Raw genomic sequence first — 24,539 nt, 5'->3', positions numbered from 1 at the left:
TCTTAGTATTTGACGTTCCTTATATTGCGGTATGAGGCTTCGCAGTAGGTTGCAAACATTCATCACCCATGACTGTCCCCAATTGAGCTCAGAAGCTCAATGTCTATCATGACCTCTCTTTTAGAATGTCCAAGAGCAAGCAAACTATTCCTCCAGGAGAGGGCGCCAACAGACTACTAAAGAGATCATCATTACTCAAAGAAAACCCCAAAAACCAATGCATGATAGGAATAAACAGGTAACTTTCTTTGGAGTGGAAGCGGAGAGATCGCACCAGATGCCAATTCTAGATGTTATCACACCTGTGGTCACTGCAGCAGCAGGTGAATCCACTTTGTCCAAAAGGGATCTATTCCATTCAATTGCAAATGATCTAGATAAGACAGAGAACTGCAGCACGGGGACATAGCCGAGTTGGTCAGGTTGAGTGGTGATGAGTTTGCTATTTGGATGAATAAAGAAAGTCAAAAGTGTGAAAGATAAAAAACAAAAGGAGGAAGTGTGAAAAGTGAATGGGCCAAATTGAGGTGCATATGAAGACGTATGCTTTCTTCCAATTCATTAAATCGGGCTAATATGAATCAGGTGAATTGAGTTCTGCTTTTGGAAACTGGGTTAAGAAGGGGTGCACCGTTCCTGGAGGTACTGCAATACCAGGTCAATGCGTGGAGTGGACAGAGCAAGCTCTTTTTCCATCTCCCTGTTCTAAAAATCCATTTAATATATGGTCCCCAGATAGGGGACGTATCAGATATTAAACTGATAAGAACAGATACTACACTTGATCTTAGCCAAAAGGCCGAGAAGCGATAACCAGAATTGGTTTGGGCCTCGAGTGGCACCCTGGCCTATGCCGGACACATCTTAGGGAGAGAGAGCGAGAGGGAGACAAACCCACGCCTACACAAGACATTTTGTCACCCAAGCCAACCCTTGAAAAGGCTGCTTTGCAGAGCCAAAACAAGAAGAATGGTGCGTTTTGCAGCCGCCGCCCACTGCAATGAATCTGAATAACTCCTCCTTTAGGGCGCAAGCAACTCCCCTCCCCCTTGCAGTCTTTCCAATTCACGATACAAAAAGACGGACAGGACAGGTTGCCTGACTTTCCGTCACTGCCACCCTTTGCCATCCTTACCCGTAGAAAGCCCTTTCATCATCCCCAAACCCTAATCTTTTCCCTTTCCTTCCCAGCCCCCAAACCCTGCCCTCTGTACCTTTCTCACCACCCGCTTCCCTTCTCCTGTCATCCCCCTACCACCCGGGAAAAAAAGAGATTGCCCCCTCCTTCCACTAGCCCACCCTCCCACCCAAAGAACAACTTCTTCTGCGCAGCTTGTTTTCTAGGCAGCAGCGCTATTGTGATGTCATCGGGGGGCATTGTGACAAGCCGCCAGTGTTCCGTCTCTTCATGTTGTGCACAGTTCAAACGGAAAATACATCAACAGGCAGACTACAGAAAAGCTTACTATCAAAGGTTAGAGGGGGGCTTTCTCAGAGGGCTTTTTACAGTTTTTCTATTCCCAATTAGCCGTTTAAGTGTACTTATTGAAAGTAGTAATTCTTTCATAGGCCGCCCTTTCTTAGTATTTGACGTTCCTTATATTGCGGTATGAGGCTTCGCAGTAGGTTGCAAACATTCATCACCCATGACTGTCCCCAATTGAGCTCAGAAGCTCAATGTCTATCATGACCTCTCTTTTAGAATGTCCAAGAGCAAGCAAACTATTCCTCCAGGAGAGGGCGCCAACAGACTACTAAAGAGATCATCATTACTCAAAGAAAACCCCAAAAACCAATGCATGATAGGAATAAACAGGTAACTTTCTTTGGAGTGGAAGCGGAGAGATCGCACCAGATGCCAATTCTAGATGTTATCACACCTGTGGTCACTGCAGCAGCAGGTGAATCCACTTTGTCCAAAAGGGATCTATTCCATTCAATTGCAAATGATCTAGATAAGACAGAGAACTGCAGCACGGGGACATAGCCGAGTTGGTCAGGTTGAGTGGTGATGAGTTTGCTATTTGGATGAATAAAGAAAGTCAAAAGTGTGAAAGATAAAAAACAAAAGGAGGAAGTGTGAAAAGTGAATGGGCCAAATTGAGGTGCATATGAAGACGTATGCTTTCTTCCAATTCATTAAATCGGGCTAATATGAATCAGGTGAATTGAGTTCTGCTTTTGGAAACTGGGTTAAGAAGGGGTGCACCGTTCCTGGAGGTACTGCAATACCAGGTCAATGCGTGGAGTGGACAGAGCAAGCTCTTTTTCCATCTCCCTGTTCTAAAAATCCATTTAATATATGGTCCCCAGATAGGGGACGTATCAGATATTAAACTGATAAGAACAGATACTACACTTGATCTTAGCCAAAAGGCCGAGAAGCGATAACCAGAATTGGTTTGGGCCTCGAGTGGCACCCTGGCCTATGCCGGACACATCTTAGGGAGAGAGAGCGAGAGGGAGACAAACCCACGCCTACACAAGACATTTTGTCACCCAAGCCAACCCTTGAAAAGGCTGCTTTGCAGAGCCAAAACAAGAAGAATGGTGCGTTTTGCAGCCGCCGCCCACTGCAATGAATCTGAATAACTCCTCCTTTAGGGCGCAAGCAACTCCCCTCCCCCTTGCAGTCTTTCCAATTCACGATACAAAAAGACGGACAGGACAGGTTGCCTGACTTTCCGTCACTGCCACCCTTTGCCATCCTTACCCGTAGAAAGCCCTTTCATCATCCCCAAACCCTAATCTTTTCCCTTTCCTTCCCAGCCCCCAAACCCTGCCCTCTGTACCTTTCTCACCACCCGCTTCCCTTCTCCTGTCATCCCCCTACCACCCGGGAAAAAAAGAGATTGCCCCCTCCTTCCACTAGCCCACCCTCCCACCCAAAGAACAACTTCTTCTGCGCAGCTTGTTTTCTAGGCAGCAGCGCTATTGTGATGTCATCGGGGGGCATTGTGACAAGCCGCCAGTGTTCCGTCTCTTCATGTTGTGCACAGTTCAAACGGAAAATACATCAACAGGCAGACTACAGAAAAGCTTACTATCAAAGGTTAGAGGGGGGCTTTCTCAGAGGGCTTTTTACAGTTTTTCTATTCCCAATTAGCCGTTTAAGTGTACTTATTGAAAGTAGTAATTCTTTCATAGGCCGCCCTTTCTTAGTATTTGACGTTCCTTATATTGCGGTATGAGGCTTCGCAGTAGGTTGCAAACATTCATCACCCATGACTGTCCCCAATTGAGCTCAGAAGCTCAATGTCTATCATGACCTCTCTTTTAGAATGTCCAAGAGCAAGCAAACTATTCCTCCAGGAGAGGGCGCCAACAGACTACTAAAGAGATCATCATTACTCAAAGAAAACCCCAAAAACCAATGCATGATAGGAATAAACAGGTAACTTTCTTTGGAGTGGAAGCGGAGAGATCGCACCAGATGCCAATTCTAGATGTTATCACACCTGTGGTCACTGCAGCAGCAGGTGAATCCACTTTGTCCAAAAGGGATCTATTCCATTCAATTGCAAATGATCTAGATAAGACAGAGAACTGCAGCACGGGGACATAGCCGAGTTGGTCAGGTTGAGTGGTGATGAGTTTGCTATTTGGATGAATAAAGAAAGTCAAAAGTGTGAAAGATAAAAAACAAAAGGAGGAAGTGTGAAAAGTGAATGGGCCAAATTGAGGTGCATATGAAGACGTATGCTTTCTTCCAATTCATTAAATCGGGCTAATATGAATCAGGTGAATTGAGTTCTGCTTTTGGAAACTGGGTTAAGAAGGGGTGCACCGTTCCTGGAGGTACTGCAATACCAGGTCAATGCGTGGAGTGGACAGAGCAAGCTCTTTTTCCATCTCCCTGTTCTAAAAATCCATTTAATATATGGTCCCCAGATAGGGGACGTATCAGATATTAAACTGATAAGAACAGATACTACACTTGATCTTAGCCAAAAGGCCGAGAAGCGATAACCAGAATTGGTTTGGGCCTCGAGTGGCACCCTGGCCTATGCCGGACACATCTTAGGGAGAGAGAGCGAGAGGGAGACAAACCCACGCCTACACAAGACATTTTGTCACCCAAGCCAACCCTTGAAAAGGCTGCTTTGCAGAGCCAAAACAAGAAGAATGGTGCGTTTTGCAGCCGCCGCCCACTGCAATGAATCTGAATAACTCCTCCTTTAGGGCGCAAGCAACTCCCCTCCCCCTTGCAGTCTTTCCAATTCACGATACAAAAAGACGGACAGGACAGGTTGCCTGACTTTCCGTCACTGCCACCCTTTGCCATCCTTACCCGTAGAAAGCCCTTTCATCATCCCCAAACCCTAATCTTTTCCCTTTCCTTCCCAGCCCCCAAACCCTGCCCTCTGTACCTTTCTCACCACCCGCTTCCCTTCTCCTGTCATCCCCCTACCACCCGGGAAAAAAAGAGATTGCCCCCTCCTTCCACTAGCCCACCCTCCCACCCAAAGAACAACTTCTTCTGCGCAGCTTGTTTTCTAGGCAGCAGCGCTATTGTGATGTCATCGGGGGGCATTGTGACAAGCCGCCAGTGTTCCGTCTCTTCATGTTGTGCACAGTTCAAACGGAAAATACATCAACAGGCAGACTACAGAAAAGCTTACTATCAAAGGTTAGAGGGGGGCTTTCTCAGAGGGCTTTTTACAGTTTTTCTATTCCCAATTAGCCGTTTAAGTGTACTTATTGAAAGTAGTAATTCTTTCATAGGCCGCCCTTTCTTAGTATTTGACGTTCCTTATATTGCGGTATGAGGCTTCGCAGTAGGTTGCAAACATTCATCACCCATGACTGTCCCCAATTGAGCTCAGAAGCTCAATGTCTATCATGACCTCTCTTTTAGAATGTCCAAGAGCAAGCAAACTATTCCTCCAGGAGAGGGCGCCAACAGACTACTAAAGAGATCATCATTACTCAAAGAAAACCCCAAAAACCAATGCATGATAGGAATAAACAGGTAACTTTCTTTGGAGTGGAAGCGGAGAGATCGCACCAGATGCCAATTCTAGATGTTATCACACCTGTGGTCACTGCAGCAGCAGGTGAATCCACTTTGTCCAAAAGGGATCTATTCCATTCAATTGCAAATGATCTAGATAAGACAGAGAACTGCAGCACGGGGACATAGCCGAGTTGGTCAGGTTGAGTGGTGATGAGTTTGCTATTTGGATGAATAAAGAAAGTCAAAAGTGTGAAAGATAAAAAACAAAAGGAGGAAGTGTGAAAAGTGAATGGGCCAAATTGAGGTGCATATGAAGACGTATGCTTTCTTCCAATTCATTAAATCGGGCTAATATGAATCAGGTGAATTGAGTTCTGCTTTTGGAAACTGGGTTAAGAAGGGGTGCACCGTTCCTGGAGGTACTGCAATACCAGGTCAATGCGTGGAGTGGACAGAGCAAGCTCTTTTTCCATCTCCCTGTTCTAAAAATCCATTTAATATATGGTCCCCAGATAGGGGACGTATCAGATATTAAACTGATAAGAACAGATACTACACTTGATCTTAGCCAAAAGGCCGAGAAGCGATAACCAGAATTGGTTTGGGCCTCGAGTGGCACCCTGGCCTATGCCGGACACATCTTAGGGAGAGAGAGCGAGAGGGAGACAAACCCACGCCTACACAAGACATTTTGTCACCCAAGCCAACCCTTGAAAAGGCTGCTTTGCAGAGCCAAAACAAGAAGAATGGTGCGTTTTGCAGCCGCCGCCCACTGCAATGAATCTGAATAACTCCTCCTTTAGGGCGCAAGCAACTCCCCTCCCCCTTGCAGTCTTTCCAATTCACGATACAAAAAGACGGACAGGACAGGTTGCCTGACTTTCCGTCACTGCCACCCTTTGCCATCCTTACCCGTAGAAAGCCCTTTCATCATCCCCAAACCCTAATCTTTTCCCTTTCCTTCCCAGCCCCCAAACCCTGCCCTCTGTACCTTTCTCACCACCCGCTTCCCTTCTCCTGTCATCCCCCTACCACCCGGGAAAAAAAGAGATTGCCCCCTCCTTCCACTAGCCCACCCTCCCACCCAAAGAACAACTTCTTCTGCGCAGCTTGTTTTCTAGGCAGCAGCGCTATTGTGATGTCATCGGGGGGCATTGTGACAAGCCGCCAGTGTTCCGTCTCTTCATGTTGTGCACAGTTCAAACGGAAAATACATCAACAGGCAGACTACAGAAAAGCTTACTATCAAAGGTTAGAGGGGGGCTTTCTCAGAGGGCTTTTTACAGTTTTTCTATTCCCAATTAGCCGTTTAAGTGTACTTATTGAAAGTAGTAATTCTTTCATAGGCCGCCCTTTCTTAGTATTTGACGTTCCTTATATTGCGGTATGAGGCTTCGCAGTAGGTTGCAAACATTCATCACCCATGACTGTCCCCAATTGAGCTCAGAAGCTCAATGTCTATCATGACCTCTCTTTTAGAATGTCCAAGAGCAAGCAAACTATTCCTCCAGGAGAGGGCGCCAACAGACTACTAAAGAGATCATCATTACTCAAAGAAAACCCCAAAAACCAATGCATGATAGGAATAAACAGGTAACTTTCTTTGGAGTGGAAGCGGAGAGATCGCACCAGATGCCAATTCTAGATGTTATCACACCTGTGGTCACTGCAGCAGCAGGTGAATCCACTTTGTCCAAAAGGGATCTATTCCATTCAATTGCAAATGATCTAGATAAGACAGAGAACTGCAGCACGGGGACATAGCCGAGTTGGTCAGGTTGAGTGGTGATGAGTTTGCTATTTGGATGAATAAAGAAAGTCAAAAGTGTGAAAGATAAAAAACAAAAGGAGGAAGTGTGAAAAGTGAATGGGCCAAATTGAGGTGCATATGAAGACGTATGCTTTCTTCCAATTCATTAAATCGGGCTAATATGAATCAGGTGAATTGAGTTCTGCTTTTGGAAACTGGGTTAAGAAGGGGTGCACCGTTCCTGGAGGTACTGCAATACCAGGTCAATGCGTGGAGTGGACAGAGCAAGCTCTTTTTCCATCTCCCTGTTCTAAAAATCCATTTAATATATGGTCCCCAGATAGGGGACGTATCAGATATTAAACTGATAAGAACAGATACTACACTTGATCTTAGCCAAAAGGCCGAGAAGCGATAACCAGAATTGGTTTGGGCCTCGAGTGGCACCCTGGCCTATGCCGGACACATCTTAGGGAGAGAGAGCGAGAGGGAGACAAACCCACGCCTACACAAGACATTTTGTCACCCAAGCCAACCCTTGAAAAGGCTGCTTTGCAGAGCCAAAACAAGAAGAATGGTGCGTTTTGCAGCCGCCGCCCACTGCAATGAATCTGAATAACTCCTCCTTTAGGGCGCAAGCAACTCCCCTCCCCCTTGCAGTCTTTCCAATTCACGATACAAAAAGACGGACAGGACAGGTTGCCTGACTTTCCGTCACTGCCACCCTTTGCCATCCTTACCCGTAGAAAGCCCTTTCATCATCCCCAAACCCTAATCTTTTCCCTTTCCTTCCCAGCCCCCAAACCCTGCCCTCTGTACCTTTCTCACCACCCGCTTCCCTTCTCCTGTCATCCCCCTACCACCCGGGAAAAAAAGAGATTGCCCCCTCCTTCCACTAGCCCACCCTCCCACCCAAAGAACAACTTCTTCTGCGCAGCTTGTTTTCTAGGCAGCAGCGCTATTGTGATGTCATCGGGGGGCATTGTGACAAGCCGCCAGTGTTCCGTCTCTTCATGTTGTGCACAGTTCAAACGGAAAATACATCAACAGGCAGACTACAGAAAAGCTTACTATCAAAGGTTAGAGGGGGGCTTTCTCAGAGGGCTTTTTACAGTTTTTCTATTCCCAATTAGCCGTTTAAGTGTACTTATTGAAAGTAGTAATTCTTTCATAGGCCGCCCTTTCTTAGTATTTGACGTTCCTTATATTGCGGTATGAGGCTTCGCAGTAGGTTGCAAACATTCATCACCCATGACTGTCCCCAATTGAGCTCAGAAGCTCAATGTCTATCATGACCTCTCTTTTAGAATGTCCAAGAGCAAGCAAACTATTCCTCCAGGAGAGGGCGCCAACAGACTACTAAAGAGATCATCATTACTCAAAGAAAACCCCAAAAACCAATGCATGATAGGAATAAACAGGTAACTTTCTTTGGAGTGGAAGCGGAGAGATCGCACCAGATGCCAATTCTAGATGTTATCACACCTGTGGTCACTGCAGCAGCAGGTGAATCCACTTTGTCCAAAAGGGATCTATTCCATTCAATTGCAAATGATCTAGATAAGACAGAGAACTGCAGCACGGGGACATAGCCGAGTTGGTCAGGTTGAGTGGTGATGAGTTTGCTATTTGGATGAATAAAGAAAGTCAAAAGTGTGAAAGATAAAAAACAAAAGGAGGAAGTGTGAAAAGTGAATGGGCCAAATTGAGGTGCATATGAAGACGTATGCTTTCTTCCAATTCATTAAATCGGGCTAATATGAATCAGGTGAATTGAGTTCTGCTTTTGGAAACTGGGTTAAGAAGGGGTGCACCGTTCCTGGAGGTACTGCAATACCAGGTCAATGCGTGGAGTGGACAGAGCAAGCTCTTTTTCCATCTCCCTGTTCTAAAAATCCATTTAATATATGGTCCCCAGATAGGGGACGTATCAGATATTAAACTGATAAGAACAGATACTACACTTGATCTTAGCCAAAAGGCCGAGAAGCGATAACCAGAATTGGTTTGGGCCTCGAGTGGCACCCTGGCCTATGCCGGACACATCTTAGGGAGAGAGAGCGAGAGGGAGACAAACCCACGCCTACACAAGACATTTTGTCACCCAAGCCAACCCTTGAAAAGGCTGCTTTGCAGAGCCAAAACAAGAAGAATGGTGCGTTTTGCAGCCGCCGCCCACTGCAATGAATCTGAATAACTCCTCCTTTAGGGCGCAAGCAACTCCCCTCCCCCTTGCAGTCTTTCCAATTCACGATACAAAAAGACGGACAGGACAGGTTGCCTGACTTTCCGTCACTGCCACCCTTTGCCATCCTTACCCGTAGAAAGCCCTTTCATCATCCCCAAACCCTAATCTTTTCCCTTTCCTTCCCAGCCCCCAAACCCTGCCCTCTGTACCTTTCTCACCACCCGCTTCCCTTCTCCTGTCATCCCCCTACCACCCGGGAAAAAAAGAGATTGCCCCCTCCTTCCACTAGCCCACCCTCCCACCCAAAGAACAACTTCTTCTGCGCAGCTTGTTTTCTAGGCAGCAGCGCTATTGTGATGTCATCGGGGGGCATTGTGACAAGCCGCCAGTGTTCCGTCTCTTCATGTTGTGCACAGTTCAAACGGAAAATACATCAACAGGCAGACTACAGAAAAGCTTACTATCAAAGGTTAGAGGGGGGCTTTCTCAGAGGGCTTTTTACAGTTTTTCTATTCCCAATTAGCCGTTTAAGTGTACTTATTGAAAGTAGTAATTCTTTCATAGGCCGCCCTTTCTTAGTATTTGACGTTCCTTATATTGCGGTATGAGGCTTCGCAGTAGGTTGCAAACATTCATCACCCATGACTGTCCCCAATTGAGCTCAGAAGCTCAATGTCTATCATGACCTCTCTTTTAGAATGTCCAAGAGCAAGCAAACTATTCCTCCAGGAGAGGGCGCCAACAGACTACTAAAGAGATCATCATTACTCAAAGAAAACCCCAAAAACCAATGCATGATAGGAATAAACAGGTAACTTTCTTTGGAGTGGAAGCGGAGAGATCGCACCAGATGCCAATTCTAGTTGTTATCACACCTGTGGTCACTGCAGCAGCAGGTGAATCCACTTTGTCCAAAAGGGATCTATTCCATTCAATTGCAAATGATCTAGATAAGACAGAGAACTGCAGCACGGGGACATAGCCGAGTTGGTCAGGTTGAGTGGTGATGAGTTTGCTATTTGGATGAATAAAGAAAGTCAAAAGTGTGAAAGATAAAAAACAAAAGGAGGAAGTGTGAAAAGTGAATGGGCCAAATTGAGGTGCATATGAAGACGTATGCTTTCTTCCAATTCATTAAATCGGGCTAATATGAATCAGGTGAATTGAGTTCTGCTTTTGGAAACTGGGTTAAGAAGGGGTGCACCGTTCCTGGAGGTACTGCAATACCAGGTCAATGCGTGGAGTGGACAGAGCAAGCTCTTTTTCCATCTCCCTGTTCTAAAAATCCATTTAATATATGGTCCCCAGATAGGGGACGTATCAGATATTAAACTGATAAGAACAGATACTACACTTGATCTTAGCCAAAAGGCCGAGAAGCGATAACCAGAATTGGTTTGGGCCTCGAGTGGCACCCTGGCCTATGCCGGACACATCTTAGGGAGAGAGAGCGAGAGGGAGACAAACCCACGCCTACACAAGACATTTTGTCACCCAAGCCAACCCTTGAAAAGGCTGCTTTGCAGAGCCAAAACAAGAAGAATGGTGCGTTTTGCAGCCGCCGCCCACTGCAATGAATCTGAATAACTCCTCCTTTAGGGCGCAAGCAACTCCCCTCCCCCTTGCAGTCTTTCCAATTCACGATACAAAAAGACGGACAGGACAGGTTGCCTGACTTTCCGTCACTGCCACCCTTTGCCATCCTTACCCGTAGAAAGCCCTTTCATCATCCCCAAACCCTAATCTTTTCCCTTTCCTTCCCAGCCCCCAAACCCTGCCCTCTGTACCTTTCTCACCACCCGCTTCCCTTCTCCTGTCATCCCCCTACCACCCGGGAAAAAAAGAGATTGCCCCCTCCTTCCACTAGCCCACCCTCCCACCCAAAGAACAACTTCTTCTGCGCAGCTTGTTTTCTAGGCAGCAGCGCTATTGTGATGTCATCGGGGGGCATTGTGACAAGCCGCCAGTGTTCCGTCTCTTCATGTTGTGCACAGTTCAAACGGAAAATACATCAACAGGCAGGCTACAGAAAAGCTTACTATCAAAGGTTAGAGGGGGGCTTTCTCAGAGGGCTTTTTACAGTTTTTCTATTCCCAATTAGCCGTTTAAGTGTACTTATTGAAAGTAGTAATTCTTTCATAGGCCGCCCTTTCTTAGTATTTGACGTTCCTTATATTGCGGTATGAGGCTTCGCAGTAGGTTGCAAACATTCATCACCCATGACTGTCCCCAATTGAGCTCAGAAGCTCAATGTCTATCATGACCTCTCTTTTAGAATGTCCAAGAGCAAGCAAACTATTCCTCCAGGAGAGGGCGCCAACAGACTACTAAAGAGATCATCATTACTCAAAGAAAACCCCAAAAACCAATGCATGATAGGAATAAACAGGTAACTTTCTTTGGAGTGGAAGCGGAGAGATCGCACCAGATGCCAATTCTAGATGTTATCACACCTGTGGTCACTGCAGCAGCAGGTGAATCCACTTTGTCCAAAAGGGATCTATTCCATTCAATTGCAAATGATCTAGATAAGACAGAGAACTGCAGCACGGGGACATAGCCGAGTTGGTCAGGTTGAGTGGTGATGAGTTTGCTATTTGGATGAATAAAGAAAGTCAAAAGTGTGAAAGATAAAAAACAAAAGGAGGAAGTGTGAAAAGTGAATGGGCCAAATTGAGGTGCATATGAAGACGTATGCTTTCTTCCAATTCATTAAATCGGGCTAATATGAATCAGGTGAATTGAGTTCTGCTTTTGGAAACTGGGTTAAGAAGGGGTGCACCGTTCCTGGAGGTACTGCAATACCAGGTCAATGCGTGGAGTGGACAGAGCAAGCTCTTTTTCCATCTCCCTGTTCTAAAAATCCATTTAATATATGGTCCCCAGATAGGGGACGTATCAGATATTAAACTGATAAGAACAGATACTACACTTGATCTTAGCCAAAAGGCCGAGAAGCGATAACCAGAATTGGTTTGGGCCTCGAGTGGCACCCTGGCCTATGCCGGACACATCTTAGGGAGAGAGAGCGAGAGGGAGACAAACCCACGCCTACACAAGACATTTTGTCACCCAAGCCAACCCTTGAAAAGGCTGCTTTGCAGAGCCAAAACAAGAAGAATGGTGCGTTTTGCAGCCGCCGCCCACTGCAATGAATCTGAATAACTCCTCCTTTAGGGCGCAAGCAACTCCCCTCCCCCTTGCAGTCTTTCCAATTCACGATACAAAAAGACGGACAGGACAGGTTGCCTGACTTTCCGTCACTGCCACCCTTTGCCATCCTTACCCGTAGAAAGCCCTTTCATCATCCCCAAACCCTAATCTTTTCCCTTTCCTTCCCAGCCCCCAAACCCTGCCCTCTGTACCTTTCTCACCACCCGCTTCCCTTCTCCTGTCATCCCCCTACCACCCGGGAAAAAAAGAGATTGCCCCCTCCTTCCACTAGCCCACCCTCCCACCCAAAGAACAACTTCTTCTGCGCAGCTTGTTTTCTAGGCAGCAGCGCTATTGTGATGTCATCGGGGGGCATTGTGACAAGCCGCCAGTGTTCCGTCTCTTCATGTTGTGCACAGTTCAAACGGAAAATACATCAACAGGCAGACTACAGAAAAGCTTACTATCAAAGGTTAGAGGGGGGCTTTCTCAGAGGGCTTTTTACAGTTTTTCTATTCCCAATTAGCCGTTTAAGTGTACTTATTGAAAGTAGTAATTCTTTCATAGGCCGCCCTTTCTTAGTATTTGACGTTCCTTATATTGCGGTATGAGGCTTCGCAGTAGGTTGCAAACATTCATCACCCATGACTGTCCCCAATTGAGCTCAGAAGCTCAATGTCTATCATGACCTCTCTTTTAGAATGTCCAAGAGCAAGCAAACTATTCCTCCAGGAGAGGGCGCCAACAGACTACTAAAGAGATCATCATTACTCAAAGAAAACCCCAAAAACCAATGCATGATAGGAATAAACAGGTAACTTTCTTTGGAGTGGAAGCGGAGAGATCGCACCAGATGCCAATTCTAGATGTTATCACACCTGTGGTCACTGCAGCAGCAGGTGAATCCACTTTGTCCAAAAGGGATCTATTCCATTCAATTGCAAATGATCTAGATAAGACAGAGAACTGCAGCACGGGGACATAGCCGAGTTGGTCAGGTTGAGTGGTGATGAGTTTGCTATTTGGATGAATAAAGAAAGTCAAAAGTGTGAAAGATAAAAAACAAAAGGAGGAAGTGTGAAAAGTGAATGGGCCAAATTGAGGTGCATATGAAGACGTATGCTTTCTTCCAATTCATTAAATCGGGCTAATATGAATCAGGTGAATTGAGTTCTGCTTTTGGAAACTGGGTTAAGAAGGGGTGCACCGTTCCTGGAGGTACTGCAATACCAGGTCAATGCGTGGAGTGGACAGAGCAAGCTCTTTTTCCATCTCCCTGTTCTAAAAATCCATTTAATATATGGTCCCCAGATAGGGGACGTATCAGATATTAAACTGATAAGAACAGATACTACACTTGATCTTAGCCAAAAGGCCGAGAAGCGATAACCAGAATTGGTTTGGGCCTCGAGTGGCACCCTGGCCTATGCCGGACACATCTTAGGGAGAGAGAGCGAGAGGGAGACAAACCCACGCCTACACAAGACATTTTGTCACCCAAGCCAACCCTTGAAAAGGCTGCTTTGCAGAGCCAAAACAAGAAGAATGGTGCGTTTTGCAGCCGCCGCCCACTGCAATGAATCTGAATAACTCCTCCTTTAGGGCGCAAGCAACTCCCCTCCCCCTTGCAGTCTTTCCAATTCACGATACAAAAAGACGGACAGGACAGGTTGCCTGACTTTCCGTCACTGCCACCCTTTGCCATCCTTACCCGTAGAAAGCCCTTTCATCATCCCCAAACCCTAATCTTTTCCCTTTCCTTCCCAGCCCCCAAACCCTGCCCTCTGTACCTTTCTCACCACCCGCTTCCCTTCTCCTGTCATCCCCCTACCACCCGGGAAAAAAAGAGATTGCCCCCTCCTTCCACTAGCCCACCCTCCCACCCAAAGAACAACTTCTTCTGCGCAGCTTGTTTTCTAGGCAGCAGCGCTATTGTGATGTCATCGGGGGGCATTGTGACAAGCCGCCAGTGTTCCGTCTCTTCATGTTGTGCACAGTTCAAACGGAAAATACATCAACAGGCAGACTACAGAAAAGCTTACTATCAAAGGTTAGAGGGGGGCTTTCTCAGAGGGCTTTTTACAGTTTTTCTATTCCCAATTAGCCGTTTAAGTGTACTTATTGAAAGTAGTAATTCTTTCATAGGCCGCCCTTTCTTAGTATTTGACGTTCCTTATATTGCGGTATGAGGCTTCGCAGTAGGTTGCAAACATTCATCACCCATGACTGTCCCCAATTGAGCTCAGAAGCTCAATGTCTATCATGACCTCTCTTTTAGAATGTCCAAGAGCAAGCAAACTATTCCTCCAGGAGAGGGCGCCAACAGACTACTAAAGAGATCATCATTACTCAAAGAAAACCCCAAAAACCAATGCATGATAGGAATAAACAGGTAACTTTCTTTGGAGTGGAAGCGGAGAGATCGCACCAGATGCCAATTCTAGATGTTATCACACCTGTGGTCACTGCAGCAGCAGGTGAATCCACTTTGTCCAAAAGGGATCTATTCCATTCAATTGCAAATGATCTAGATAAGACAGAGAACTGCAGCACGGGGACATAGCCGAGTTGGTCAGGTTGAGTGGTGATGAGTTTGCTATTTGGATGAATAAAGAAAGTCAAAAGTGTGAAAGATAAAAAACAAAAGGAGGAAGTGTGAAAAGTGAATGGGCCAAATTGAGGTGCATATGAAGACGTATGCTTTCTTCCAATTCATTAAATCGGGCTAATATGAATCAGGTGAATTGAGTTCTGCTTTTGGAAACTGGGTTAAGAAGGGGTGCACCGTTCCTGGAGGTACTGCAATACCAGGTCAATGCGTGGAGTGGACAGAGCAAGCTCTTTTTCCATCTCCCTGTTCTAAAAATCCATTTAATATATGGTCCCCAGATAGGGGACGTATCAGATATTAAACTGATAAGAACAGATACTACACTTGATCTTAGCCAAAAGGCCGAGAAGCGATAACCAGAATTGGTTTGGGCCTCGAGTGGCACCCTGGCCTATGCCGGACACATCTTAGGGAGAGAGAGCGAGAGGGAGACAAACCCACGCCTACACAAGACATTTTGTCACCCAAGCCAACCCTTGAAAAGGCTGCTTTGCAGAGCCAAAACAAGAAGAATGGTGCGTTTTGCAGCCGCCGCCCACTGCAATGAATCTGAATAACTCCTCCTTTAGGGCGCAAGCAACTCCCCTCCCCCTTGCAGTCTTTCCAATTCACGATACAAAAAGACGGACAGGACAGGTTGCCTGACTTTCCGTCACTGCCACCCTTTGCCATCCTTACCCGTAGAAAGCCCTTTCATCATCCCCAAACCCTAATCTTTTCCCTTTCCTTCCCAGCCCCCAAACCCTGCCCTCTGTACCTTTCTCACCACCCGCTTCCCTTCTCCTGTCATCCCCCTACCACCCGGGAAAAAAAGAGATTGCCCCCTCCTTCCACTAGCCCACCCTCCCACCCAAAGAACAACTTCTTCTGCGCAGCTTGTTTTCTAGGCAGCAGCGCTATTGTGATGTCATCGGGGGGCATTGTGACAAGCCGCCAGTGTTCCGTCTCTTCATGTTGTGCACAGTTCAAACGGAAAATACATCAACAGGCAGACTACAGAAAAGCTTACTATCAAAGGTTAGAGGGGGGCTTTCTCAGAGGGCTTTTTACAGTTTTTCTATTCCCAATTAGCCGTTTAAGTGTACTTATTGAAAGTAGTAATTCTTTCATAGGCCGCCCTTTCTTAGTATTTGACGTTCCTTATATTGCGGTATGAGGCTTCGCAGTAGGTTGCAAACATTCATCACCCATGACTGTCCCCAATTGAGCTCAGAAGCTCAATGTCTATCATGACCTCTCTTTTAGAATGTCCAAGAGCAAGCAAACTATTCCTCCAGGAGAGGGCGCCAACAGACTACTAAAGAGATCATCATTACTCAAAGAAAACCCCAAAAACCAATGCATGATAGGAATAAACAGGTAACTTTCTTTGGAGTGGAAGCGGAGAGATCGCACCAGATGCCAATTCTAGATGTTATCACACCTGTGGTCACTGCAGCAGCAGGTGAATCCACTTTGTCCAAAAGGGATCTATTCCATTCAATTGCAAATGATCTAGATAAGACAGAGAACTGCAGCACGGGGACATAGCCGAGTTGGTCAGGTTGAGTGGTGATGAGTTTGCTATTTGGATGAATAAAGAAAGTCAAAAGTGTGAAAGATAAAAAACAAAAGGAGGAAGTGTGAAAAGTGAATGGGCCAAATTGAGGTGCATATGAAGACGTATGCTTTCTTCCAATTCATTAAATCGGGCTAATATGAATCAGGTGAATTGAGTTCTGCTTTTGGAAACTGGGTTAAGAAGGGGTGCACCGTTCCTGGAGGTACTGCAATACCAGGTCAATGCGTGGAGTGGACAGAGCAAGCTCTTTTTCCATCTCCCTGTTCTAAAAATCCATTTAATATATGGTCCCCAGATAGGGGACGTATCAGATATTAAACTGATAAGAACAGATACTACACTTGATCTTAGCCAAAAGGCCGAGAAGCGATAACCAGAATTGGTTTGGGCCTCGAGTGGCACCCTGGCCTATGCCGGACACATCTTAGGGAGAGAGAGCGAGAGGGAGACAAACCCACGCCTACACAAGACATTTTGTCACCCAAGCCAACCCTTGAAAAGGCTGCTTTGCAGAGCCAAAACAAGAAGAATGGTGCGTTTTGCAGCCGCCGCCCACTGCAATGAATCTGAATAACTCCTCCTTTAGGGCGCAAGCAACTCCCCTCCCCCTTGCAGTCTTTCCAATTCACGATACAAAAAGACGGACAGGACAGGTTGCCTGACTTTCCGTCACTGCCACCCTTTGCCATCCTTACCCGTAGAAAGCCCTTTCATCATCCCCAAACCCTAATCTTTTCCCTTTCCTTCCCAGCCCCCAAACCCTGCCCTCTGTACCTTTCTCACCACCCGCTTCCCTTCTCCTGTCATCCCCCTACCACCCGGGAAAAAAAGAGATTGCCCCCTCCTTCCACTAGCCCACCCTCCCACCCAAAGAACAACTTCTTCTGCGCAGCTTGTTTTCTAGGCAGCAGCGCTATTGTGATGTCATCGGGGGGCATTGTGACAAGCCGCCAGTGTTCCGTCTCTTCATGTTGTGCACAGTTCAAACGGAAAATACATCAACAGGCAGACTACAGAAAAGCTTACTATCAAAGGTTAGAGGGGGGCTTTCTCAGAGGGCTTTTTACAGTTTTTCTATTCCCAATTAGCCGTTTAAGTGTACTTATTGAAAGTAGTAATTCTTTCATAGGCCGCCCTTTCTTAGTATTTGACGTTCCTTATATTGCGGTATGAGGCTTCGCAGTAGGTTGCAAACATTCATCACCCATGACTGTCCCCAATTGAGCTCAGAAGCTCAATGTCTATCATGACCTCTCTTTTAGAATGTCCAAGAGCAAGCAAACTATTCCTCCAGGAGAGGGCGCCAACAGACTACTAAAGAGATCATCATTACTCAAAGAAAACCCCAAAAACCAATGCATGATAGGAATAAACAGGTAACTTTCTTTGGAGTGGAAGCGGAGAGATCGCACCAGATGCCAATTCTAGATGTTATCACACCTGTGGTCACTGCAGCAGCAGGTGAATCCACTTTGTCCAAAAGGGATCTATTCCATTCAATTGCAAATGATCTAGATAAGACAGAGAACTGCAGCACGGGGACATAGCCGAGTTGGTCAGGTTGAGTGGTGATGAGTTTGCTATTTGGATGAATAAAGAAAGTCAAAAGTGTGAAAGATAAAAAACAAAAGGAGGAAGTGTGAAAAGTGAATGGGCCAAATTGAGGTGCATATGAAGACGTATGCTTTCTTCCAATTCATTAAATCGGGCTAATATGAATCAGGTGAATTGAGTTCTGCTTTTGGAAACTGGGTTAAGAAGGGGTGCACCGTTCCTGGAGGTACTGCAATACCAGGTCAATGCGTGGAGTGGACAGAGCAAGCTCTTTTTCCATCTCCCTGTTCTAAAAATCCATTTAATATATGGTCCCCAGATAGGGGACGTATCAGATATTAAACTGATAAGAACAGATACTACACTTGATCTTAGCCAAAAGGCCGAGAAGCGATAACCAGAATTGGTTTGGGCCTCGAGTGGCACCCTGGCCTATGCCGGACACATCTTAGGGAGAGAGAGCGAGAGGGAGACAAACCCACGCCTACACAAGACATTTTGTCACCCAAGCCAACCCTTGAAAAGGCTGCTTTGCAGAGCCAAAACAAGAAGAATGGTGCGTTTTGCAGCCGCCGCCCACTGCAATGAATCTGAATAACTCCTCCTTTAGGGCGCAAGCAACTCCCCTCCCCCTTGCAGTCTTTCCAATTCACGATACAAAAAGACGGACAGGACAGGTTGCCTGACTTTCCGTCACTGCCACCCTTTGCCATCCTTACCCGTAGAAAGCCCTTTCATCATCCCCAAACCCTAATCTTTTCCCTTTCCTTCCCAGCCCCCAAACCCTGCCCTCTGTACCTTTCTCACCACCCGCTTCCCTTCTCCTGTCATCCCCCTACCACCCGGGAAAAAAAGAGATTGCCCCCTCCTTCCACTAGCCCACCCTCCCACCCAAAGAACAACTTCTTCTGCGCAGCTTGTTTTCTAGGCAGCAGCGCTATTGTGATGTCATCGGGGGGCATTGTGACAAGCCGCCAGTGTTCCGTCTCTTCATGTTGTGCACAGTTCAAACGGAAAATACATCAACAGGCAGACTACAGAAAAGCTTACTATCAAAGGTTAGAGGGGGGCTTTCTCAGAGGGCTTTTTACAGTTTTTCTATTCCCAATTAGCCGTTTAAGTGTACTTATTGAAAGTAGTAATTCTTTCATAGGCCGCCCTTTCTTAGTATTTGACGTTCCTTATATTGCGGTATGAGGCTTCGCAGTAGGTTGCAAACATTCATCACCCATGACTGTCCCCAATTGAGCTCAGAAGCTCAATGTCTATCATGACCTCTCTTTTAGAATGTCCAAGAGCAAGCAAACTATTCCTCCAGGAGAGGGCGCCAACAGACTACTAAAGAGATCATCATTACTCAAAGAAAACCCCAAAAACCAATGCATGATAGGAATAAACAGGTAACTTTCTTTGGAGTGGAAGCGGAGAGATCGCACCAGATGCCAATTCTAGATGTTATCACACCTGTGGTCACTGCAGCAGCAGGTGAATCCACTTTGTCCAAAAGGGATCTATTCCATTCAATTGCAAATGATCTAGATAAGACAGAGAACTGCAGCACGGGGACATAGCCGAGTTGGTCAGGTTGAGTGGTGATGAGTTTGCTATTTGGATGAATAAAGAAAGTCAAAAGTGTGAAAGATAAAAAACAAAAGGAGGAAGTGTGAAAAGTGAATGGGCCAAATTGAGGTGCATATGAAGACGTATGCTTTCTTCCAATTCATTAAATCGGGCTAATATGAATCAGGTGAATTGAGTTCTGCTTTTGGAAACTGGGTTAAGAAGGGGTGCACCGTTCCTGGAGGTACTGCAATACCAGGTCAATGCGTGGAGTGGACAGAGCAAGCTCTTTTTCCATCTCCCTGTTCTAAAAATCCATTTAATATATGGTCCCCAGATAGGGGACGTATCAGATATTAAACTGATAAGAACAGATACTACACTTGATCTTAGCCAAAAGGCCGAGAAGCGATAACCAGAATTGGTTTGGGCCTCGAGTGGCACCCTGGCCTATGCCGGACACATCTTAGGGAGAGAGAGCGAGAGGGAGACAAACCCACGCCTACACAAGACATTTTGTCACCCAAGCCAACCCTTGAAAAGGCTGCTTTGCAGAGCCAAAACAAGAAGAATGGTGCGTTTTGCAGCCGCCGCCCACTGCAATGAATCTGAATAACTCCTCCTTTAGGGCGCAAGCAACTCCCCTCCCCCTTGCAGTCTTTCCAATTCACGATACAAAAAGACGGACAGGACAGGTTGCCTGACTTTCCGTCACTGCCACCCTTTGCCATCCTTACCCGTAGAAAGCCCTTTCATCATCCCCAAACCCTAATCTTTTCCCTTTCCTTCCCAGCCCCCAAACCCTGCCCTCTGTACCTTTCTCACCACCCGCTTCCCTTCTCCTGTCATCCCCCTACCACCCGGGAAAAAAAGAGATTGCCCCCTCCTTCCACTAGCCCACCCTCCCACCCAAAGAACAACTTCTTCTGCGCAGCTTGTTTTCTAGGCAGCAGCGCTATTGTGATGTCATCGGGGGGCATTGTGACAAGCCGCCAGTGTTCCGTCTCTTCATGTTGTGCACAGTTCAAACGGAAAATACATCAACAGGCAGACTACAGAAAAGCTTACTATCAAAGGTTAGAGGGGGGCTTTCTCAGAGGGCTTTTTACAGTTTTTCTATTCCCAATTAGCCGTTTAAGTGTACTTATTGAAAGTAGTAATTCTTTCATAGGCCGCCCTTTCTTAGTATTTGACGTTCCTTATATTGCGGTATGAGGCTTCGCAGTAGGTTGCAAACATTCATCACCCATGACTGTCCCCAATTGAGCTCAGAAGCTCAATGTCTATCATGACCTCTCTTTTAGAATGTCCAAGAGCAAGCAAACTATTCCTCCAGGAGAGGGCGCCAACAGACTACTAAAGAGATCATCATTACTCAAAGAAAACCCCAAAAACCAATGCATGATAGGAATAAACAGGTAACTTTCTTTGGAGTGGAAGCGGAGAGATCGCACCAGATGCCAATTCTAGATGTTATCACACCTGTGGTCACTGCAGCAGCAGGTGAATCCACTTTGTCCAAAAGGGATCTATTCCATTCAATTGCAAATGATCTAGATAAGACAGAGAACTGCAGCACGGGGACATAGCCGAGTTGGTCAGGTTGAGTGGTGATGAGTTTGCTATTTGGATGAATAAAGAAAGTCAAAAGTGTGAAAGATAAAAAACAAAAGGAGGAAGTGTGAAAAGTGAATGGGCCAAATTGAGGTGCATATGAAGACGTATGCTTTCTTCCAATTCATTAAATCGGGCTAATATGAATCAGGTGAATTGAGTTCTGCTTTTGGAAACTGGGTTAAGAAGGGGTGCACCGTTCCTGGAGGTACTGCAATACCAGGTCAATGCGTGGAGTGGACAGAGCAAGCTCTTTTTCCATCTCCCTGTTCTAAAAATCCATTTAATATATGGTCCCCAGATAGGGGACGTATCAGATATTAAACTGATAAGAACAGATACTACACTTGATCTTAGCCAAAAGGCCGAGAAGCGATAACCAGAATTGGTTTGGGCCTCGAGTGGCACCCTGGCCTATGCCGGACACATCTTAGGGAGAGAGAGCGAGAGGGAGACAAACCCACGCCTACACAAGACATTTTGTCACCCAAGCCAACCCTTGAAAAGGCTGCTTTGCAGAGCCAAAACAAGAAGAATGGTGCGTTTTGCAGCCGCCGCCCACTGCAATGAATCTGAATAACTCCTCCTTTAGGGCGCAAGCAACTCCCCTCCCCCTTGCAGTCTTTCCAATTCACGATACAAAAAGACGGACAGGACAGGTTGCCTGACTTTCCGTCACTGCCACCCTTTGCCATCCTTACCCGTAGAAAGCCCTTTCATCATCCCCAAACCCTAATCTTTTCCCTTTCCTTCCCAGCCCCCAAACCCTGCCCTCTGTACCTTTCTCACCACCCGCTTCCCTTCTCCTGTCATCCCCCTACCACCCGGGAAAAAAAGAGATTGCCCCCTCCTTCCACTAGCCCACCCTCCCACCCAAAGAACAACTTCTTCTGCGCAGCTTGTTTTCTAGGCAGCAGCGCTATTGTGATGTCATCGGGGGGCATTGTGACAAGCCGCCAGTGTTCCGTCTCTTCATGTTGTGCACAGTTCAAACGGAAAATACATCAACAGGCAGACTACAGAAAAGCTTACTATCAAAGGTTAGAGGGGGGCTTTCTCAGAGGGCTTTTTACAGTTTTTCTATTCCCAATTAGCCGTTTAAGTGTACTTATTGAAAGTAGTAATTCTTTCATAGGCCGCCCTTTCTTAGTATTTGACGTTCCTTATATTGCGGTATGAGGCTTCGCAGTAGGTTGCAAACATTCATCACCCATGACTGTCCCCAATTGAGCTCAGAAGCTCAATGTCTATCATGACCTCTCTTTTAGAATGTCCAAGAGCAAGCAAACTATTCCTCCAGGAGAGGGCGCCAACAGACTACTAAAGAGATCATCATTACTCAAAGAAAACCCCAAAAACCAATGCATGATAGGAATAAACAGGTAACTTTCTTTGGAGTGGAAGCGGAGAGATCGCACCAGATGCCAATTCTAGATGTTATCACACCTGTGGTCACTGCAGCAGCAGGTGAATCCACTTTGTCCAAAAGGGATCTATTCCATTCAATTGCAAATGATCTAGATAAGACAGAGAACTGCAGCACGGGGACATAGCCGAGTTGGTCAGGTTGAGTGGTGATGAGTTTGCTATTTGGATGAATAAAGAAAGTCAAAAGTGTGAAAGATAAAAAACAAAAGGAGGAAGTGTGAAAAGTGAATGGGCCAAATTGAGGTGCATATGAAGACGTATGCTTTCTTCCAATTCATTAAATCGGGCTAATATGAATCAGGTGAATTGAGTTCTGCTTTTGGAAACTGGGTTAAGAAGGGGTGCACCGTTCCTGGAGGTACTGCAATACCAGGTCAATGCGTGGAGTGGACAGAGCAAGCTCTTTTTCCATCTCCCTGTTCTAAAAATCCATTTAATATATGGTCCCCAGATAGGGGACGTATCAGATATTAAACTGATAAGAACAGATACTACACTTGATCTTAGCCAAAAGGCCGAGAAGCGATAACCAGAATTGGTTTGGGCCTCGAGTGGCACCCTGGCCTATGCCGGACACATCTTAGGGAGAGAGAGCGAGAGGGAGACAAACCCACGCCTACACAAGACATTTTGTCACCCAAGCCAACCCTTGAAAAGGCTGCTTTGCAGAGCCAAAACAAGAAGAATGGTGCGTTTTGCAGCCGCCGCCCACTGCAATGAATCTGAATAACTCCTCCTTTAGGGCGCAAGCAACTCCCCTCCCCCTTGCAGTCTTTCCAATTCACGATACAAAAAGACGGACAGGACAGGTTGCCTGACTTTCCGTCACTGCCACCCTTTGCCATCCTTACCCGTAGAAAGCCCTTTCATCATCCCCAAACCCTAATCTTTTCCCTTTCCTTCCCAGCCCCCAAACCCTGCCCTCTGTACCTTTCTCACCACCCGCTTCCCTTCTCCTGTCATCCCCCTACCACCCGGGAAAAAAAGAGATTGCCCCCTCCTTCCACTAGCCCACCCTCCCACCCAAAGAACAACTTCTTCTGCGCAGCTTGTTTTCTAGGCAGCAGCGCTATTGTGATGTCATCGGGGGGCATTGTGACAAGCCGCCAGTGTTCCGTCTCTTCATGTTGTGCACAGTTCAAACGGAAAATACATCAACAGGCAGACTACAGAAAAGCTTACTATCAAAGGTTAGAGGGGGGCTTTCTCAGAGGGCTTTTTACAGTTTTTCTATTCCCAATTAGCCGTTTAAGTGTACTTATTGAAAGTAGTAATTCTTTCATAGGCCGCCCTTTCTTAGTATTTGACGTTCCTTATATTGCGGTATGAGGCTTCGCAGTAGGTTGCAAACATTCATCACCCATGACTGTCCCCAATTGAGCTCAGAAGCTCAATGTCTATCATGACCTCTCTTTTAGAATGTCCAAGAGCAAGCAAACTATTCCTCCAGGAGAGGGCGCCAACAGACTACTAAAGAGATCATCATTACTCAAAGAAAACCCCAAAAACCAATGCATGATAGGAATAAACAGGTAACTTTCTTTGGAGTGGAAGCGGAGAGATCGCACCAGATGCCAATTCTAGATGTTATCACACCTGTGGTCACTGCAGCAGCAGGTGAATCCACTTTGTCCAAAAGGGATCTATTCCATTCAATTGCAAATGATCTAGATAAGACAGAGAACTGCAGCACGGGGACATAGCCGAGTTGGTCAGGTTGAGTGGTGATGAGTTTGCTATTTGGATGAATAAAGAAAGTCAAAAGTGTGAAAGATAAAAAACAAAAGGAGGAAGTGTGAAAAGTGAATGGGCCAAATTGAGGTGCATATGAAGACGTATGCTTTCTTCCAATTCATTAAATCGGGCTAATATGAATCAGGTGAATTGAGTTCTGCTTTTGGAAACTGGGTTAAGAAGGGGTGCACCGTTCCTGGAGGTACTGCAATACCAGGTCAATGCGTGGAGTGGACAGAGCAAGCTCTTTTTCCATCTCCCTGTTCTAAAAATCCATTTAATATATGGTCCCCAGATAGGGGACGTATCAGATATTAAACTGATAAGAACAGATACTACACTTGATCTTAGCCAAAAGGCCGAGAAGCGATAACCAGAATTGGTTTGGGCCTCGAGTGGCACCCTGGCCTATGCCGGACACATCTTAGG

General features: G+C 46.2%; 16 non-coding genes across 16 annotated transcripts; all 16 read right to left on the bottom strand.

Annotated features, from left to right (window-relative positions):
- Positions 1-620: 620 nt before the first annotated feature.
- LOC142281247 (U2 spliceosomal RNA) lies at positions 621-811 on the bottom strand. Its single transcript, XR_012743376.1, has one exon. It is a non-coding gene; the product is annotated as a U2 spliceosomal RNA (small nuclear RNA).
- Positions 812-2,198: 1,387 nt separating this feature from the next.
- Positions 2,199-2,389, bottom strand: LOC142281245 (U2 spliceosomal RNA). The gene has a single exon (XR_012743374.1). It is a non-coding gene; the product is annotated as a U2 spliceosomal RNA (small nuclear RNA).
- A 1,387-nt stretch (positions 2,390-3,776) lies between these two features.
- Positions 3,777-3,967, bottom strand: LOC142281244 (U2 spliceosomal RNA). Its single transcript, XR_012743373.1, has one exon. It is a non-coding gene; the product is annotated as a U2 spliceosomal RNA (small nuclear RNA).
- A 1,387-nt stretch (positions 3,968-5,354) lies between these two features.
- LOC142281243 (U2 spliceosomal RNA) lies at positions 5,355-5,545 on the bottom strand. Its single transcript, XR_012743372.1, has one exon. It is a non-coding gene; the product is annotated as a U2 spliceosomal RNA (small nuclear RNA).
- A 1,387-nt stretch (positions 5,546-6,932) lies between these two features.
- On the bottom strand, positions 6,933-7,123 carry LOC142281242 (U2 spliceosomal RNA). The gene has a single exon (XR_012743371.1). It is a non-coding gene; the product is annotated as a U2 spliceosomal RNA (small nuclear RNA).
- Positions 7,124-8,510: 1,387 nt separating this feature from the next.
- Positions 8,511-8,701, bottom strand: LOC142281241 (U2 spliceosomal RNA). The gene has a single exon (XR_012743370.1). It is a non-coding gene; the product is annotated as a U2 spliceosomal RNA (small nuclear RNA).
- Positions 8,702-10,088: 1,387 nt separating this feature from the next.
- Positions 10,089-10,279, bottom strand: LOC142281240 (U2 spliceosomal RNA). The gene has a single exon (XR_012743369.1). It is a non-coding gene; the product is annotated as a U2 spliceosomal RNA (small nuclear RNA).
- A 1,387-nt stretch (positions 10,280-11,666) lies between these two features.
- On the bottom strand, positions 11,667-11,857 carry LOC142281239 (U2 spliceosomal RNA). The gene has a single exon (XR_012743368.1). It is a non-coding gene; the product is annotated as a U2 spliceosomal RNA (small nuclear RNA).
- A 1,387-nt stretch (positions 11,858-13,244) lies between these two features.
- On the bottom strand, positions 13,245-13,435 carry LOC142281238 (U2 spliceosomal RNA). Its single transcript, XR_012743367.1, has one exon. It is a non-coding gene; the product is annotated as a U2 spliceosomal RNA (small nuclear RNA).
- Positions 13,436-14,822: 1,387 nt separating this feature from the next.
- Positions 14,823-15,013, bottom strand: LOC142281237 (U2 spliceosomal RNA). Its single transcript, XR_012743366.1, has one exon. It is a non-coding gene; the product is annotated as a U2 spliceosomal RNA (small nuclear RNA).
- Positions 15,014-16,400: 1,387 nt separating this feature from the next.
- Positions 16,401-16,591, bottom strand: LOC142281236 (U2 spliceosomal RNA). Its single transcript, XR_012743365.1, has one exon. It is a non-coding gene; the product is annotated as a U2 spliceosomal RNA (small nuclear RNA).
- A 1,387-nt stretch (positions 16,592-17,978) lies between these two features.
- On the bottom strand, positions 17,979-18,169 carry LOC142281254 (U2 spliceosomal RNA). Its single transcript, XR_012743383.1, has one exon. It is a non-coding gene; the product is annotated as a U2 spliceosomal RNA (small nuclear RNA).
- A 1,387-nt stretch (positions 18,170-19,556) lies between these two features.
- Positions 19,557-19,747, bottom strand: LOC142281253 (U2 spliceosomal RNA). The gene has a single exon (XR_012743382.1). It is a non-coding gene; the product is annotated as a U2 spliceosomal RNA (small nuclear RNA).
- Positions 19,748-21,134: 1,387 nt separating this feature from the next.
- On the bottom strand, positions 21,135-21,325 carry LOC142281252 (U2 spliceosomal RNA). Its single transcript, XR_012743381.1, has one exon. It is a non-coding gene; the product is annotated as a U2 spliceosomal RNA (small nuclear RNA).
- Positions 21,326-22,712: 1,387 nt separating this feature from the next.
- LOC142281246 (U2 spliceosomal RNA) lies at positions 22,713-22,903 on the bottom strand. Its single transcript, XR_012743375.1, has one exon. It is a non-coding gene; the product is annotated as a U2 spliceosomal RNA (small nuclear RNA).
- Positions 22,904-24,290: 1,387 nt separating this feature from the next.
- Positions 24,291-24,481, bottom strand: LOC142281235 (U2 spliceosomal RNA). The gene has a single exon (XR_012743364.1). It is a non-coding gene; the product is annotated as a U2 spliceosomal RNA (small nuclear RNA).
- Between the last annotated feature and the right edge of the window lie 58 nt (positions 24,482-24,539).

The sequence above is a fragment of the Anomaloglossus baeobatrachus genome, unplaced genomic scaffold, assembly GCF_048569485.1.
Source record: "Anomaloglossus baeobatrachus isolate aAnoBae1 unplaced genomic scaffold, aAnoBae1.hap1 Scaffold_4679, whole genome shotgun sequence".
Taxonomy (NCBI): Eukaryota; Metazoa; Chordata; class Amphibia; order Anura; family Aromobatidae; genus Anomaloglossus; species Anomaloglossus baeobatrachus.
This window is presented reverse-complemented; position numbering and strand designations above follow the sequence as displayed.